This window comes from Rutidosis leptorrhynchoides, chromosome 5 (assembly GCF_046630445.1).
Source record: "Rutidosis leptorrhynchoides isolate AG116_Rl617_1_P2 chromosome 5, CSIRO_AGI_Rlap_v1, whole genome shotgun sequence".
NCBI classification, from domain to species: Eukaryota; Viridiplantae; Streptophyta; class Magnoliopsida; order Asterales; family Asteraceae; genus Rutidosis; species Rutidosis leptorrhynchoides.
In genome coordinates, this window is record NC_092337.1 from 143,006,801 (window position 1) to 143,023,697 (window position 16,897).

A 16,897-nucleotide genomic window follows, 5' to 3' on the forward strand; every position below is an offset into this window, starting at 1 on the left:
TAAAATTGATTAGTCATACATGACATAATCAAGAGTGGAATCCCATGCTAGTTCCTATTGGTATATACCCATAGTAAGTACGTTTTGAAGCTGTGTATAATACGGGTAAGAATACGACTAGAATTCTTGATGAAAGAAAAGAATGGGAAAGTAACTGTAACCATTTTCGTTAAGTATGAGTGTTTCGATATGTCTTGAAGTCTTCCAAAAGTATTTTAATACATCTAAATACACTACATGTATATACATTTTAACGGAGTCGTTAAGTCATCGTTAGTCGTTACATGTAAGTGTTGTTTTGAAACCTTTAAGTTAACGATCTCAATTAATGTTGTTAACCCATTGTTTATTATATCTAATGAGATGTTAAATTATTATATTATCATGATATTATGATATATTAATATATCTTAATATGATATATATACATTTAAATGTCGTTACAACGATAATCGTTACATATATGTCTCGTTTCGAAATCCTTAAGTTAGTAGTCTTGTTTATATGTATATAACTCATTGTTAATATACTTGTGGAGATACTTACTTATCATAATCTCATGTTAACCATATGTATATCCATATATATATCGTCAAGTCGTTTTTACAAGTTTTAACGTTCGTGAATCGCCGGTCAACTTGGGTGGTCAATTGTCTATATGAAACATATTTCAATTAATCAAGTCTTAACAAGTTTGATTGCTTAACATGTTGGAAACATTTAATCATGTAAATATCAATCTCAATTAATATATATAAACATGGAAAAGTTCGGGTCACTACAGTACCTACCCGTTAAATAAATTTCGTCCCGAAATTTTAAGCTGTTGAAGGTGTTGACGAATCTTCTGGAAATAGATGCGGGTATTTCTTCTTCATCTGATCTTCACGCTCCCAGGTGAACTCGGGTCCTCTACGAGCATTCCATCGAACCTTAACAATTGGTATCTTGTTTTGCTTAAGTCTTTTAACCTCACGATCCATTATTTCGACGGGTTCTTCGATGAATTGGAGTTTTTCATTGATTTGGATTTCATCTAACGGAATAGTGAGATCTTCTTTAGCAAAACATTTCTTCAAATTTGAGACGTGGAAAGTGTTATGTACAGCCGCGAGTTGTTGAGGTAACTCAAGTCGGTAAGCTACTGGTCCGACACGATCAATAATCTTGAATGGTCCAATATACCTTGGATTTAATTTCCCTCGTTTACCAAATCGAACAACGCCTTTCCAAGGTGCAACTTTAAGCATGACCATCTCTCCAATTTCAAATTCTATATCTTTTCTTTTAATGTCAGCGTAGCTCTTTTGTCGACTTTGGGCGGTTTTCAACCGTTGTTGAATTTGGATGATCTTCTCGGTAGTTTCTTGTATAATCTCTGGACCCGTAATCTGTCTATCCCCCACTTCACTCCAACAAATCGGAGACCTGCACTTTCTACCGTAAAGTGCTTCAAACGGCGCCATCTCAATGCTTGAATGGTAGCTGTTGTTGTAGGAAAATTCTGCTAACGGTAGATGTCGATCCCAACTGTTTCCGAAATCAATAACACATGCTCGTAGCATGTCTTCAAGCGTTTGTATCGTCCTTTCGCTCTGCCCATCAGTTTGTGGATGATAGGCAGTACTCATGTCTAGACGAGTTCCTAATGCTTGCTGTAATGTCTGCCAGAATCTTGAAATAAATCTGCCATCCCTATCAGAGATAATAGAGATTGGTATTCCATGTCTGGAGATGACTTCCTTCAAATACAGTCGTGCTAACTTCTCCATCTTGTCATCTTCTCTTATTGGTAGGAAGTGTGCTGATTTGGTGAGACGATCAACTATTACCCAAATAGTATCAAAACCACTTGCAGTCCTTGGCAATTTAGTGATGAAATCCATGGTAATGTTTTCCCATTTCCATTCTGGGATTTCGGGTTGTTGAAGTAGACCTGATGGTTTCTGATGCTCAGCTTTGACCTTAGAACACGTCAAACATTCTCCTACATATTTAGCAACATCGGCTTTCATACCCGGCCACCAAAAATGTTTCTTGAGATCCTTGTACATCTTCCCCGTTCCAGGATGTATTGAGTATCTGGTTTTATGAGCTTCTCTAAGTACCATTTCTCTCATATCTCCAAATCTTGGTACCCAAATCCTTTCAGCCCTATACCGGGTTCCGTCTTCCCAAATATTAAGATGCTTCTCCGATCCTTTGGGTATTTCATCCTTTAAATTTCCTTCTTTTAAAACTCCTTGTTGCGCCTCCTTTATTTGAGTAGTAAGGTTATTATGAATCATTATATTCATAGATTTTACTCGAATGGGTTCTCTGTCCTTCCTGCTCAAGGCATCGGCTACCACATTTGCCTTTCCCGGGTGGTAACGAATCTCAAAGTCGTAATCATTCAATAATTCAATCCACCTACGCTGCCTCATATTTAGTTGTTTCTGATTAAATATGTGTTGAAGACTTTTGTGGTCGGTATATATAATACTTTTGACCCCATATAAGTAGTGCCTCCAAGTCTTTAATGCAAAAACAACCGCACCTAATTCCAAATCATGCGTCGTATAATTTTGTTCGTGAATCTTCAATTGTCTAGACGCATAAGCAATCACCTTCGTTCGTTGCATTAATACACAACCGAGACCTTGCTTTGATGCGTCACAATAAATCACAAAATCATCATTCCCTTCAGGCAATGACAATATAGGTGCCGTAGTTAGCTTTTTCTTCAATAACTGAAACGCTTTCTCTTGTTCATCATTCCATTCAAATTTCTTCCCTTTATACGTTAATGCAGTCAAGGGTTTTGCTATTCTGGAAAAGTCTTGGATGAACCTTCTGTAGTAACCAGCTAGTCCTAAAAACTGGCGTATGTGTTTCGGAGTTTTTGGGGTTTCCCACTTTTCAACAGTTTCTATCTTTGCCGGATCCACCTTAATACCTTCTTTGTTCACTATGTGACCGAGGAATTGAACTTCTTCCAACCAAAATGCACACTTTGAAAACTTAGCATACAATTCTTCCTTCCTCAATACTTCTAACACCTTTCTCAAATGTTCACCGTGTTCTTGGTCATTCTTTGAGTAAATAAGTATGTCATCAATGAAAACAATGACAAACTTGTCAAGGTATGGTCCACACACTCGGTTCATAAGGTCCATGAACACAGCTGGTGCATTAGTTAAACCAAACGGCATGACCATAAACTCGTAATGACCGTAACGTGTTCTGAAAGCAGTCTTTGGAATATCATCTTCTTTCACCCGCATTTGATGATACCCGGAACGTAAGTCAATCTTTGAATAAACAGACGAGCCTTGTAGTTGATCAAATAAGTCGTCGATTCTCGGTAGTGGGTAGCGGTTCTTGATGGTAAGTTTGTTCAACTCTCGGTAGTCGATACACAACCTGAATGTACCATCTTTCTTCTTGACAAACAAAACAGGAGCTCCCCACGGTGATGTGCTTGGTCGAATGAAACCACGCTCTAAAAGTTCTTGTAATTGGCTTTGCAGTTCTTTCATCTCGCTGGGTGCGAGTCTGTAAGGAGCACGAGCTATTGGTGCAGCTCCTGGTACAAGATCTATTTGAAATTCAATGGATCGCTGTGGGGGTAATCCCGGTAATTCTTTCGGAAATACATCGGGAAATTCTTTTGCAATGGGAACATCATTGATGCTCTTTTCTTCAGTTTGTACTTTCTCGACGTGTGCTAGAACAGCATAGCAACCTTTTCTTATTAGTTTTTGTGCCTTCAAATTACTAATAAGATGTAGCTTCGTGTTGCCCTTTTCTCCGTACACCATTAAGGGTTTTCCTTTTTCTCGTATAATGCGAATTGCATTTTTGTAACAAACGATCTCCGCTTTCACTTCTTTCAACCAGTCCATACCGATTATCACATCAAAACTCCCTAACTCTACTGGTATCAAATCAATCTTAAATGTTTCGCTAACCAGTTTAATTTCTCGATTCCGACATATATTATCTGCTGAAATTAATTTACCATTTGCTAATTCGAGTAAAAATTTACTATCCAAAGGCGTCAATGGACAACTTAATTTAGCACAAAAATCTCTACTCATATAGCTTCTATCCGCACCCGAATCAAATAAAACGTAAGCAGATTTATTGTCAATAAGAAACGTACCCGTAACAAGCTCCGGGTCTTCCTGTGCCTCTGCCGCATTAATATTGAAAACTCTTCCACGGCCTTGTCCATTCGTGTTCTCCTGGTTCGGGCAATTTCTAATAATGTGGCCTGGTTTTCCACATTTATAACAAACTACATTGGCATAACTTGCTCCGACACTACTTGCTCCGCCACCACTCGTTCTGACACCATTTGTTCCTTTCGTTCTATTAACCCCTGGTCCGTAGACCTCACACTTCGCCGCGCTATGACCATTTCTTTTACACTTGTTGCAAAATTTGGTGCAGAACCCCGAGTGATTCTTTTCACACCTTTGGCATAGCTGCTTCTGATTGTTGTTGTTGTTGCGGTTATTATTGTTATTGGGATGATTGTTGTAGTTGTTGTTGTTGTTGTTGTTGTTGTTGTTGTTGGGCCGTTTGTTGTAGTTGCGATTGATGTTGCGATTGTTGGGATAATTGTTGCGATTATTGTTGTAATTACTGTTGTTGTTGTATTGGTGATTCTTATCACCGTTTTCCTCCCACTTTCTTTTGACTTTCTTCACATTGGCCTCTTCAGCAGTCTGTTCTTTAATTCTTTCTTCAATCTGGTTCACTAGTTTGTGAGCCATTCTACATGCCTGTTGTATGGAGGCGGGCTCGTGTGAACTTATATCTTCTTGGATTCTTTCTGGTAATCCTTTCACAAACGCGTCGATCTTCTCTTCCTCATCTTCGAATGCTCCCGGACACAATAGGCACAATTCTGTGAATCGTCTTTCATACGTGGTAATATCAAATCCTTGGGTTCGTAACCCTCTAAGTTCTATCTTGAGCTTATTGACCTCGGTTCTGGGACGGTACTTCTCGTTCATCAAGTGCTTGAATGCTGACCACGGTAGTGCGTACGCATCATCTTGTCCCACTTGCTCTAGATAGGTATTCCACCATGTTAACGCAGAACCTGTGAAGGTATGCGTAGCGTACTTCACTTTGTCCTCTTCAGTACACTTACTTATGGCAAACACTGATTCAACCTTCTCGGTCCACCGTTTCAATCCGATCGGTCCTTCGGTTCCATCAAATTCCAAAGGTTTGCAGGCAGTGAATTCTTTGTAGGTGCATCCTACACGATTTCCTGTACTGCCAGATCCAAGGTTATTGTTGGTATATAGCGCAGCCTGTACTGCGGCTATGTTTGAAGCTAGAAAAGTACGGAATTCCTCTTCATTCATATTCACGGTGTGTCGAGTAGTCGGTGCCATTTCCTTCAAAATAGTCAAATGGAACAAGTTAATCATACAGAATATTAAGAGTAGTTAATAGTATTTCGTAGCATAATATGAACTCATTTATAAAAGCTTTTTCTTCATATTAGCGTTTTATAAGTTTAAATTCGGGTAGTACCTACCCGTTAAGTTCATACTTAGTAGCTAATATACAATTCAACTACTACAATTCTATATGAAAAACTGATTATAATAATATTTCGCGTTCAAACTTTTATACAATATTTTACAAACTTACAATACCGCTTATTTTACATAAAGCATGAAATATAGCACACAATAAATTTGATACAAGATGGTTGTGAAGATAATTCTAGCTAGTACACAAGTCGTTCAGCAAAGGCAATAAAGACACGTAATTCATACGTCCAGAAACAAGTCATGCATTCTGGTTTTACTAGGACTACTTCCCATCCTTGGTCTTGTGCAACATAACCGTTATGGCCGTTGATAAGACAGCGTGTTGTAACGTCATCAAAGGGACGAGGGTTACGTAATGACCAACAGTCTCGTAATAACCTAAAAACCTCATTTCTTACCCCAATTACCGACTCCGTCACTTGAGGGAACGTTTTGTTTAATAGTTGTAGCCCGATGTTCTTGTTCTCACTTTGGTGAGAAGCGAACATTACTAACCCGTAAGCATAACATGCTTCTTTATGTTGCATGTTAGCCGCTTTTTCTAAATCACGAAGTCCTATATTTGGATATACAGAGTCAAAATAATTTCTTAACCCGTTGCGTAAAATAGCATTTGGGTTCCCCGCAATATATGCGTCAAAGTAAACACATCGTAACTTATGGATTTCCCAATGTGATATCCCCCATCTTCCGAACGAAAGCCTTTTATAAACCAAATCATTCTTGGAACGTTCTTCGAATGTCTTACAAACAGATCTCGCCTTAAATAGTTGTGCCGAGGAATTCTGACCGACTCTAGACAAGATTTCATCAATCATGTCTCCGGGTAGGTCTCTTAAAATATTGGGTTGTCTATCCATTTTGTGTTTTTAAACTGTAAAATAGACAAGAGTTAGTTTCATAAAAAATACTTATTAATACAAGCAATTTTTACATATATCATAAAGCATAAGAACACTATATTACATTTACACCACACGAATACAACTATCTTATTCTGACTCGCTCGTTTCTTCTTCTTCGGTTTTGGTTCGTTTTGCCAAGTTTCTAGGGATATATGATGTTCCCCTAATACGAGCCGTCGTTGTCCACATTGGTTTAGAAAAACCTGGTGGTTTAGAGGTTCCCGGGTCATTGTTACAACTTAAGGACTTCGGGGGTTGACGATACATATAAAGTTCATCGGGGTTGGAATTAGATTTCTCTATTTTTATGCCCTTTCCCTTATTATTTTCTTTTGCCTTTTTAAATTCAGTTGGGGTAATTTCTATAACATCATCGGAATTCTCGTCGGAATCCGATTCATCGGAGAATTGGTAATCCTCCCAATATTTTGCTTCCTTAGCGGAAACACCATTGACCATAATTAACCTTGGTCGGTTGGTTGAGGATTTTCTTTTACTTAACCGTTTTATTATTTCCCCCACCGGTTCTATTTCTTCATCCGGTTCCGATTCTTCTTCCGGTTCCGATTCTTCTTCTGGTTCCGACTCTTCTTCCGGTTCCTCTTCGGGAACTTGTGAATCAGTCCACAAATCATTCCAATTTACATTTGACTCTTCATTATTATTAGGTGAGTCAATGGGACTTGTTCTAGAGGTAGACATCTATCACATAATATCAAACGCGTTAAGAGATTAATATATCACATAATATTCACATGTTAAAAATATATAGTTTCCAACAAAATTTGTTAAGCAATCATTTTTCAACTAAACACGGTCGAAGTCCAGACTCACTAATGCATCCTAACAAACTCGATAAGACACACTAATGCAAAATTCTGGTTCTCTAAGACCAACGCTCTGATACCAACTGAAATGTCCCGTTCTTATTGATTAAAAACGTTCCATATTAATTGATTTCGTTGCGAGGTTTTGACCTCTATATGAGACGTTTTTCAAAGACTGCATTCATTTTAAAACAAACCATAACCTTTATTTCATCAATAAAGGTTTAAAAAGCTTTACGTAGATTATCAAATAATGATAATCTAAAATATCCTGTTTACACACGACCATTACATAATGGTTTACAATACAAATATGTTACAACAAAATAAGTTTCTTGAATGCAGTTTTTACACAATATCATACAAGCATGGACTCCAAATCTCGTCCTTATTTAAGTATGCGACAGCGGAAGCTCTTAATAATCACCTGAGAATAAACATGCTTAAAACGTCAACAAAAATGTTGGTGAGTTATAGGTTTAACCTATATATACCAAATCATAATAATAGACCACAAGATTTCATATTTCAATACACATCCCATACATAGAGATAAAAATCATTCATATGGTGAACACCTGGTAACCGACAATAACAAGATGCATATATAAGAATATCCCCATCATTCCGGGACACCCTTCGGATATGATATAATTTCGAAGTACTAAAGCATCCGGTACTTTGGATGGGGTTTGTTAGGCCCAATAGATCTATCTTTAGGATTCGCGTCAATTAGGGTGTCTGTTCCCTAATTCTTAGATTACCAGACTTAATAAAAAGGGGCATATTCGATTTCGATAATTCAACCATAGAATGTAGTTTCACGTACTTGTGTCTATTTTGTAAATCATTTATAAAACCTGCATGTATTCTCATCCCAAAAATATTAGATTTTAAAAGTGGGACTATAACTCACTTTCACAGATTTTTACTTCGTCGGGAAGTAAGACTTGGCCACTGTTGATTCACGAACCTATAACAATATATACATATATATTAAAGTATGTTCAAAATATATTTACAACACTTTTAATATATTTTGATGTTTTAAGTTTATTAAGTCAGTTGTCCTCGTTAGTAACCTATAACTAGTTGTCCACAGTTAGATGTACAGAAATAAATCGATAAATATTATCTTGAATCAATCCACGACCCAGTGTATACGTATCTCAGTATTGATCACAACTCAAACTATATATATTTTGGAATCAACCTCAACCCTGTATAGCTAACTCCAACATTCACATATAGAGTGTCTATGGTTGTTCCGAAATATATATAGATGTGTCGACATGATAGGTCGAAACATTGTATACGTGTCTATGGTATCTCAAGATTACATAATATACAATACAAGTTGATTAAGTTATGGTTGGAATAGATTTGTTACCAATTTTCACGTAGCTAAAATGAGAAAAATTATCTAATCTTGTTTTACCCATAACTTCTTCATTTTAAATCCGTTTTGAATGAATCAAATTGCTATGGTTTCATATTGAACTCTATTTTATGAATCTAAACAGAAAAAGTATAGGTTTATAGTCGGAAAAATAAGTTACAAGTCGTTTTTGTAAAGGTAGTCATTTCAGTCGAAAGAACGACGTCTAGATGACCATTTTAGAAAACATACTTCCACTTTGAGTTTAACCATAATTTTTGGATATAGTTTCATGTTCATAATAAAAATCATTTTCTCAGAATAACAACTTTTAAATCAAAGTTTATCATAGTTTTTAATTAACTAACCCAAAACAGCCCGCGGTGTTACTACGACGGCGTAAATCCGGTTTTACGGTATTTTTCGTGTTTCCAGGTTTTAAATCATTAAGTTAGCATATCATATAGATATAGAACATGTGTTTAGTTGATTTTAAAAGTCAAGTTAGAAGGATTAACTTTTGTTTGCGAACAAGTTTAGAATTAACTAAACTATGTTCTAGTGATTACGAGTTTAAACCTTCGAATAAGATAGTTTTATATATATGAATCGAATGATGTTATGAACATCATTACTACCTCAAGTTTAGTAGGTAAACCTACTGGAAGTGACAAGAAATGATCTAGCTTCAAAGGATCTTGGATGGCTTGAAAGTTCTTGAAGTAGGATCATGACACAAAAACAAGTTCAAGTAAGATTTTTGCTCGAATTAAGATAGTTTATAGTTATAGAAATTGAATCAAAGTTTGAATATGAATATTACCTTGAATAAGAAAGATAACCTACTGTATATAACAAAGGTTTCTTGATCTTAGATGATTACTTGGAATGGATTAGAAAGCTTGGAAGTAAATTAGTAAACTTGAAGGGATTTTTGAAGTATTCTTGAAGTGTTCTTCCTATGATGATTATAGCTTGATTCTTGAAGTGATTTTTGATGAAGATGATGATTAACTACTGGAAAAATACGTTCATAATAGTGTGGGTGTGTTGAGAGAGAATTAGAAAGAGATTTGGAAGTGAAATGGAGTGAATGATGAGTGTTAATTGGTGAGTGGTGAGTGGGGTTAAAAGGAGTTCTAGTTAGTTGACTAGCTCATGGTAGAAGTTAAAATTGATTAGTCATACATGACATAATCAAGAGTGGAATCCCATGCTAGTTCCTATTGGTATATACCCATAGTAAGTACGTTTTGAAGCTGTGTATAATACGGGTAAGAATACGACTAGAATTCTTGATGAAAGAAAAGAATGGGAAAGTAACTGTAACCATTTTCGTTAAGTATGAGTGTTTCGATATGTCTTGAAGTCTTCCAAAAGTATTTTAATACATCTAAATACACTACATGTATATACATTTTAACGGAGTCGTTAAGTCATCGTTAGTCGTTACATGTAAGTGTTGTTTTGAAACCTTTAAGTTAACGATCTCAATTAATGTTGTTAACCCATTGTTTATTATATCTAATGAGATGTTAAATTATTATATTATCATGATATTATGATATATTAATATATCTTAATATGATATATATACATTTAAATGTCGTTACAACGATAATCGTTACATATATGTCTCGTTTCGAAATCCTTAAGTTAGTAGTCTTGTTTATATGTATATAACTCATTGTTAATATACTTGTGGAGATACTTACTTATCATAATCTCATGTTAACCATATGTATATCCATATATATATCGTCAAGTCGTTTTTACAAGTTTTAACGTTCGTGAATCGCCGGTCAACTTGGGTGGTCAATTGTCTATATGAAACATATTTCAATTAATCAAGTCTTAACAAGTTTGATTGCTTAACATGTTGGAAACATTTAATCATGTAAATATCAATCTCAATTAATATATATAAACATGGAAAAGTTCGGGTCACTACACTATTATGCTACCACGCCTCATACCCCTAACCATAGTTAATAAATAATAACCCACATAAAAAGGTATATTTACAGCGCTGTGTGGGTCTCGAATACACATGTGGTAAAACAAATCCTGTTCATTTACCTTTTCCTTATTCTTACCTCGTTGTGTAATCGAATTGGCTAAAAACCTATGGATTACTCTTAATTTAGCTCTATCAATATCAAGATAAGAGTATAATCCCCCTGGAATCGGCGATGGCTAGTCATCCTACTCCATATGTCATTCGTATCAAAATTCTCATCCACCCTCCTATCATAAACTATTAACCTCTGGCAATCATAAGATGCTAGCTCCTCGGGTGTATATATACCTAAGGCCCGAGCCATGTCTAGTAAGGACATATGGCGCATCTCCCCTCCTAATAAAAATCTAATAAAACTACGATCGGTTAAAGTATCTACCCGATCATTTATTTCAATAGTACACAATAACTCTATACACCATTCTCTATATACAGGTCTACGCATGTTGAATAAACGTACCCAATCACTAAAAGTAGAATTACCATACCTTTGAGTAAGTAATTCCCTGATTGGCTCGGCCAATTCCACTACCTCTAATGGTGCCCAATCTATAACTCTGGGTACCTCAACATTATTAGACACAAGGTTGTGCAGGTTCTTTTGATATTTTGGATAGTCTATCCAATATCTATCAAATCCCAAATTTGGATGTAAATCTGCCTCATGAATATTTGAATATGAAACAATTGGGTGAGGCATATCTTGTCAGTATTGGTTATTAATTTCCTGTTGATTTGCATCTTCCGGAGGAGCATTGCGAGCCTGGGATGAAGATTCACCCCTTTCAGTCTGCAAAATATATCAAACACAATTTTTGTGCATCCAAATATGCATTAGTTTTAGCAAAATCATAAATATAAATAATTACAATGACATGTTTAATCCATATTAAACTCCATACACATTTTCAAAATATTAACAATTCTACATTTTTACAAATATACTTTTACAAAAATGTATACAAAGTTTCTTCGCATTTAACTTCTAAAACATGTCAAAAATAATCATTATAATAATTAAACAAGTTCCTCATGGCATTCATATCAATTAAATCAAGTTCATGCAATTTTGGTTCAAAAAGTCCATTTTAATCTTCATAAATCATGTTTAGGATCAAAGTTTTGATCATTTAGCAACCTAAACATGTTACACTACTCAATTTAATATAAACTAACAACAAAATTCGGCCATAACCTGTTTATATCAAAAAGTCCTAATTTTTCTCAAGAACACAAACCCTGGATTATTCAAAAATTGAAGTTCAAAGCTTCTAATTATGTTAAATAGCATCAATCTAGGTTATACAAGCATAATACACAAACAATTGAAGCATTATTACACTAGAAAGCATCAAAATCGAATTATGTATGAAATTGTTCAAGAACACTAAAATTCGGATTAAATGGTGTTTAGGTGTAGAAATTTACCGATTTCCTTGAGTAATTCCTTGATAATAGTCTCCTCATTGTGATTTTATGAAAGATTTGATGAAAAATGGTGAAAAATGACGAATTTGTGATGATTTTTCGTGGGTTTTCCGTGAATAATGTGTGTGTATGTGTTTGAACTGGTCTGTTCGACCAGATATATTTCTGGGTTTTTTGACCTCCGCTAGTGCGGTGGTGGGCCAGTTTAAATCACCGCGAGTTGCGGTGGTTTGCTTTTTTATTTTATTTTATAAAACCTTATAACTTTTTTTTAAAAACATTTAATTAATTAAATTCTAAAAATTTTGTTTTCCTTTAGGAGCGAGGGGGTTTCGGATCGTTGTCCTAGTCCGTCCCTCGACAAAATTTTAAAATTTGTCAATTTAAAGCGCGGTTTTTAAAAGTAAAGATTTTTGGTTTTTTTTTTTTAATGTTTTTGGCATACTTTAATTCAATAAGATTAAAAATAATGATAATAAAAGTTCTCGTCCCTCCCTCGGGTAAAGCAATTTTGGTTCAACGACCTAGTCTTTAACTTACGACGAATTTTAAAAATCATATTTTTAACTTAACGAAATAAAGTAAATTTTTGTTTTTAAATTCACACCAAACTTAAATTTAAAATGCATAAAATTAAAAAAATTCATATTTTAAAAATTCACACCAAACTTAAATTATATTTTTGTTTTTATACATACAAACTTATATTAAAAATAATAATTTTTCAAATATTTACAATTTTAAATATATATTAATTTTAAGAAGCTCACAATATTATTTTAATATTAATATATTAATTTTAAAAATATGGTAAAAATAAAATTAAAAATCTTTTTGGTCTTTTATCCCACTTTAATCAATCAAATATTATCAATAATATACGCTTCTCTTTTCAGTAAAGTAATTTCGGTTTCATAACCTAATTTAACTCATGAAGAATTTTTGAAATATTTTAGGTTGATTGATTAAAGATATTTATACCTTAAGAATAAACGTTAAATTTCGCAGTGATGTAATAAATTTTTGTATGATATCAATAATTTCGGTCGCAAGACCTAATTTTATTGAATACCAATTTAATACTTTATAGCGAACAAATTAGCGTTTATTATCAAAAGGTTAAAAATAAAAATAAAAATAAAAACTGTACAAACTTACCTGTGAAAGAGATTTCTTAGTGATATGCTCTAGCCCACTCATAAGATAGTCGGACTAATTGGTTTTCCATGGCTACATAGGCGTAACCTCGAGCATTTAACGTTTTTTCTTCTAAACATATGAACGGTCCGTCTCTGCATAAAGTAACAAATTCGGTGTTTGAATAGGTTTGATTATTTGAACATTTACCTTCGTGTGACCATTTTCCGCATTTGTGACATTTTTCAAGGTGTCGTGATCTTCTTTTCGCTGCGGATTTTGATTTTCCTTTACCAAATTGTAACTTATTATCTTCGCATCTGGATTCTTTTCTTACTCCGTCCAATTTACCTCTTATTAATGATACTATTTCACTTGGAAGTGTCATTATTACGTTTAGTGATCAAAGCGTGTAGCATTAGACCATGGTTTAATTCACAGGAAGTCTTCATTTCGAAAAACCTAAAAAAAATAAAAATTCAGAATGGGGGGAGAAGACTAGTTCTTTAGGGTCTGCTAGGGAAAGACCATTCGTGTTCCATTTTTGAGAACTACACGAAAACAGAAAATCTAACTCTAACAGAAATACATGTTATCTTTTAAAGACTTGATTCTCCCCACACTTAGTTAGCTGTGGTATCGAAATTGTGATTAACTTCGTTGTCAACTTCCATCGGACTATCTATGTAATGTTTAACTCCGTGACCATTAACCTCAAATTCAATCCCATTTGAATTTATTAATTCTACTGTTCCGTATGAGAAAACTCTTTTGACTATGAATGGTCCAGACCATCTTGATTTCAATTTTCCAGGAAATAGCTTGAATCGTGAATTGAAAAGAAGAACTCTGTCACCTTCTTTAAATTCTTTTGAACTTCTGATTCTTTTATCATGCCATTTCTTCGTTCTTTCCTTATAGATTAACGAATTTTCGTATGCTTCTTGTCTTAATTCTTCTAATTCGTTTAGTTGACTTAACCGTAGACGTCCAGCTTCATGTAAATCAAGATTACATGTCTTCAAAGCCCAAAATGCTTTGTGTTCAATTTCTACTGGAAGATGACATGCTTTTCCGTAAACGAGTCTAAAAGGTGTGGTTCCAATGGGAGTTTTGTAGGCTGTTCTAAAAGCCCAGAGTGCATCCTCCAATTTAATGGACCATTCCTTCGGATTTGATCCTACGGTTTTCTCTAGAATACGTTTTAAAGCTCGGTTGGTATTTTCAACTTGTCCACTTGTTTGTGGATGATAAGCAGTGGAGATTTTATGAGTTACTCCATATCTTTTGAGAACTTTCTCAAGTTGATTATTACAGAAATGAGTTCCCCGATCACTTATTAATGCTTTCAGTGTTCCAAACCTTGCAAAAAGACGTTTTAAAAAGTTGACTACAACTCGTGCATCATTAGTCGGAAGAGCTTGTGCTTCCGCCCATCTAGATACATAATCGATGGCTACGAGAATATAGAGATTATTATGAGATTTTAGAAATGGACCCATAAAGTCAATACCCCAAATGTCAAATACTTCACATACTTGAATGACATTTTGTGGCATTTCATCACGTTAACTTATTTTTCCGACCCTTTGACATGCATCACAGGATTTGCAAAGAAGGTGTGCGTCTTTGTAAATTTTAGGCCAATAGAATCCAGCATCGTAAACTTTTCTTGCTGTTAGTTGAGGCCCATAATGCCCTCCTGTTGGTCCTGTGTGATAATGGTTTAAGATTTTACTAGCTTCCTCCCCGAATACACATCGGCGTATTATTCCATCGGGACAACTTTTAAACAAATGTGGATCTTCCCAGAAATAGTGTTTTATATCACTAAAGAATTTCTTTCGTTTTTGGTACGACAATCCTTTTTCAAGGAATCCACATACTAAGTAGTTTGCATAGTCTGCAAACCATGGAATTTCATTATAATCTATCTTCAATAGATATTCATCAGGAAAGTTGTCTTGTATGGCCGATTCATTTAGAACTTCTAATTCGGGATTTTCAAGACGAGAAAGATGATCAGCGGCGAGATTTTATGCTCATCTTTTATCTCGGATTTCAATATCAAACTCTTGTAAGAGTAAGATCTAACGGATTAATCTTGGTTTAGCATCTTGTTTCGAAAATCGGTATCTAAGAGCAGAATGGTCGGTATAGACCACCGTTTTTGCTAGAACGAGATATGAACGAAATTTGTCAAAAGCAAAGACAATAGCAAGGAGTTCTTTTTCAGTAGTTGTGTAATTCGTTTGTGCTCCTTGTAACATCTTACTAGCATAATATATAGGTTGAAATCGTTTTTCAATCCTTTGTCCTAAAATGGCTCCCATTGCAAAATCACTTGCATCGCACATAAGTTCAAATGGTAGATTCCAATTTGGTGTTATCATGATCGGCGCATTAGTGAGTTTTTCTTTAAGTATATTAAAAGATTTGATACATTCATCTGAAAAGATGAATAGAGCATCCTTTTCTAGGAGTTTATTCATAGGAGTGGCAATTTTAGAAAAAATCTTTTATGAAACGTCGATAAAAACCGGCATGCCCTAGAAAACTCCTAACTCCTCTAACATTGGTGAGATGTGGAAGTTTAGCAATTACATCTACTTTAGCTCTATCCACTTCAATTCCTTTCTTTGAAATTTTATGTCCAAGAACAATGCCTTCTTTAACCATGAAATGGCATTTCTCCCAATTAAGAACTAGATTTGATTGTTCGCATCTAATAAGCATTCGTTCAAGATTAACTAGACATGATTCAAATGTATCACCGAAGACTGAAAAGTCATCCATGAAAACTTCCATGCATTCTTATATCATGTCGTGAAAAATCGCCATCATGCACCTTTGAAAGGTTGCAGGGGCGTTGCAAAGTCCAAATGGCATGCGTTTGTAAGCAAAAGTACCATAAGGGCACAAGAATGTGGTTTTCTCTTGATCCTCGGGTGCTATTGGAATTTGAAAATATCCGAAAAAACCATCAAGGAAACAATAGTAACTATTTTCGGCTAATCTTTCCAACATTTGATCAATGAAAGGTAAGGGAAAGTGATCTTTTCTGGTGGCGTCATTTAATTTTCTATAATCAATACATACACGCCATCCTGTTACAGTCCTAGTAGGAATAAACTCATTTTTCTCATTTGTAATGACAGTCATGCCACCCTTCTTAGGCACGCATTGAACTGGGCTTACCCATGGACTATCAGAGATTGGATAAATTAAACCTGCATCAAGCAGTTTAATAATTTCTTTTTTAACAACATCTTTCATATTAGGATTTAGTCTTCGTTGGCGTTGCACATACGTTTTATGACCTTCTTCCATAAGGATTTTATGTGTGTAATACGAAGGACTTATTCCTTTAATATCATGAATCTTCCATGCAATGGCTGGTTTATGAGCTTTTAACACAGAAATGAGTTGTGATTTCTCATTTTTAGTAAGATAAGACGATATTATTACAGGTAATTCAGATTCACCATGTAAATAAGCATATTCCAAATGGTTTGGAAGTGGCTTTAACTCTAATTTCGGTGGTTCTTCTATCGACGATTTATATCAATATCTGTCTTCTTCTTTTAACATTTGAATTTCTTCTGTTGTTGGTTCATATCCATTAGCCATTAGTGTAGCTA